Source organism: Cuculus canorus, chromosome 3 (genome assembly GCF_017976375.1).
Source record: "Cuculus canorus isolate bCucCan1 chromosome 3, bCucCan1.pri, whole genome shotgun sequence".
NCBI classification, from domain to species: Eukaryota; Metazoa; Chordata; class Aves; order Cuculiformes; family Cuculidae; genus Cuculus; species Cuculus canorus.
This window is the reverse complement of record NC_071403.1, coordinates 35,644,823-35,648,481: the sequence shown is the minus strand read 5'-3', so window position 1 is coordinate 35,648,481 and position 3,659 is coordinate 35,644,823.

Below are 3,659 nucleotides of genomic sequence, written 5' to 3'. Positions count from 1 at the left end.
TGAGTAGAATAAGCAGAGACAAAACCCTGTTTGACTTGTGTAAGGACATGCAAAACAAAGGTAGCACTGATAAGGGATGAAAGAATTAAATTAACGACCACAAAACCCTGATACCACTGTAGAGAAAGAAAATTTAAGACAGAGCTGGACCAACCCCTAAGCTAAAGGAAAAGGACACTGCAAATATTGAGAATACAGATTCTTCAAAAAGAAAGAGTCATACGTGATTTACATTAAGTATAAGATTTTGAAGGCAGTATTCGCTATAAATACATTAAGTAGTAGCTATGGGAAAGTTCCTTCTCAAGATAAGCAGATACTGTTCAAATGCACAATAGAGATATATTAGCAGAAAATTCTAATGCTTGGCTAAGTGCTAGATTACTGTACTGTTTAAAAAAGGCAAATGTAGTGTAATTCTATAGGTACTTCACCAGTGTGATATCTACCAGAATCAAAGACAGATTACAAAAAAAAATGATAGTGCTGAAGCAATCTATTTTATTATATGGATGAAGTAATTTAAACAATAATAATAGCTTAGCTTTTGATACAGCAAACACTTTGATTCCCCATCAGATGCTGCTGTGTATAAAACAGTTGATATCGCTGTGGAGAAAGAACATTTGAAAGAAGGTCAAGCAAATGCTCTCTTAATCTCGTCTCACTCAGAAGCACTTGGACTGCTTTAGCCATTTAAACCCTTTGCTCAGCTACTATTCTAAATACCACGATTTACTGAGCCAGTAGATTCTTTTCTGTGGGTATATAAAAAGCTGTTTGTAGCTTTTGTTTCCATCATGGATGTGCTTAACAGTAAGAGCACTCCAGTTAGATGCCCAATTTGTTACTATCTACCTTCTGTTACAGTGCAGACAATGGGAGCAGTAAAGGGCAAACAAGTAGGTTTGTAATAACACTCTGTAAGCTTCTTGTCAAGCCTGTGATAGCAGATCCCAGAGGAAATGCAATATCTACTGTTAGTGGTGAGCTTTTTTTATCCAGCTCTTCTGAAAGCACAGATTGATGGAAATACAGTTCTGTCCTGCTTTGAGATACCTCTTCACATTCCAGATGAGTGGTCTAAACACTGAGCTGTAAAGTGGTATCTTTTTCTCTCTCCATGTCTCAATCAATTATTTATGCAAAGTGGAGCAAGGAAAGAAACTCACCCCAGGATGCCTTACAGCCCAGCGGCTGGGCGCACAGGGGTCAGTTTTCTTGGTATCCAGTCCTCTGCCGACAGGATGGCTGCTGAGCTTCCCCTCTGTTGTGCTGATGGAGGAGTTTGAAGGCAGCAATAAGGTACTGATCTGAGTTAAAATGATCCTTTTTCTCTTTTGAGGTGGAATTACTACTTTGATGCAATAAAGCCAAGTTGCATGAGATCTCTGCAAGACCTGCTAATAAAGCTTCTATGGAAATCAGCATCAATTCCAGTATTTCAAAGGAGATGAGCTGTTAACCAAGGTGAGTGCCTTGGAGAAAGCATCACGCAGAGATAGCTTATTCCCTGAAATGTATTTCATTTTCAGAACCAGAATGAGTAGAAAACCTGGAAATACTTTTTACGTGGGTATAACTGCATTCCTCAGTGCTTCTAGAGACGTAGAGGTGCCTGGGGCAGCCCTTTTTACACAACACTTGCAAGTCTGCATCTTTGCTGAGCATGAGTGATGAATGCGTCACTGCAAATCATAGAATCATAGAATTGTTTGGTTGGAAAAGAGTTTTCAGATCATTGAGTCCAAACGTACCTGTCCGCTGCTAAAACATATCCCTGAGCACCACATGCACTTGTCTTTTAAACACCTCCAGGGATGGGGACTCAACCACCTCCCTGGGCAGCCTGTGCCAGTGCCCAAGAACCCTTTCAGTGAAGAAACACATCGCCTATGTGAATGCAGTAGTGAAGTCTTCTCTTTCCTCTCCCCTTCCTATTCAGCACATGTATGTTGAAATGTGTACACTTTGGCCATTTTGGTATTCCAACTATTGATACTCCTGCCTCTTGGGCGCTCCAAAAAGGGGAACTTTTCTGAAAGATACGAACAACACCAGGGAAGGGCCTTTGAAGCGTGTGCTGTAAGGGTACTCATCAGGTAAACTTTCTCTGTCCTGTACTGCATCCTGCCACTGCCTCAGGTGCATTCCCATGCGGGAATGGAGACCCACCTTCCTCAGGGGCAGGCAAGGTGCCTCAATGCACCCTGCTGAGAGGTGATACAATAAGTGGAATATTTCAAAGCGGAATATTTTGATTTAAGCTAAAGTACAGTTAGGTTTCATCTAAGCAGCTGTGATTTTTCAAAGTTAGACAGAATGTGATGACTGTGTTAGACAGACTGTGGTGGGGAGACACATACAGGGTTGTCCTTGCCAGAGTGGCAGCGGAGAGGAGGGGAGGCTCCCGTGGAGACAGGCTGAGGGCTAAAGGCTACTGCTGCCCGCCGTGGGGCTTCCAGGGCAGGTAGAATTGGGCAGCAGCTATGAGGGTGGAATTGCCAGGGATTTGCGAGCAGGAGGGTCAGAGGCACATTTCAGGGGTTTCATCCTTAGCCTTCCAGTACCTGAGGGAGCTACAGGAAAGCTGGGGAGGGACTTTTTACAAGGGCATATAGTGCTAGGACTAGGGGGAATGGCTTTGAATCAGAAGGGGGAAGATTCAGACTAGACATAAGGAGGAAATTCTTTATTCTGAGGGTGGTGAGGCACTGGCATAGGTTGCCCAGGGAAGCTGTGGCTGCCCCATCCCTGAAGGTGTTCAAGGCCAGGTTGGATGGGGTGTTGGGCAGCCTGATCTAGTGGGAGGTGTCCCTGCCCATTGCAGGGGAGGTGGAACTGGGTGGGCTTTGAGATGCCTTCCAACCCAAACCATTCCATGATTCTATGAAAAGCCAAATGAAACAAAAAAAAAAATAACATATTTTCTAGTGAAAAACCATAGAATGGTTTGGGTTGGAAGGGACCTTAAAGATCATCCAGTTTCAACCTCCTGCCACGGGCAGAGACCTCCCACTAGATCAGGCTGCCCAAGGCCCCATCCAACCTGGCCTTGAACACCTCCAGGGATGGGGCAGCCACAGCTTCCCTGGGCAACCTGTGCCAGTGCCTCACCACTCTCATAGTGAAGAAATTCCTCCTTAGGTCTAGTCTAAATCTGCCCCTCTCCAGTTTATACCCATTTCCCCTCGTCCTAGCCCTACAAGCCTTTGTAAACAGTCCCTCCCCAGTTTTCTTGTAGACCCTTCAGGTACTGGAAGGTCGCTATAAGGTCTCGGACCCTCCCCGTTCCGATTAAAGCCACTCCCCCTCTGTTCAGGAGACTCCTCAGCTATTTCCGAGCGGGTTCCCAAGACCCGGAGTGGGGCCGGGTCCCCTTGGCGCCCCCTAGCGGCTCCGCTCGGTGCGCTCGGGGCTCGGCTGGTGCTGCCTCACCGTCTCCCCCCGTCCGGAGTTGTGGCAGGCAGCGCCAGCCGCGAGCCGGCACGCCGAGCCGCCCGCCTGACAGCGCCGCCGCGCATGCGCGTGCCGCGCGGCTCCCTGCGTGCTGCTGCTGCGGCGGGGCCGGGCCGGGCCTGCTGCCCCGCGGGTGCGGGACGGGGGGAGGAACGAAGGGGCTGCGGGACGGGAGGGAGCGGCTGCGGGAAGGGGGTGCG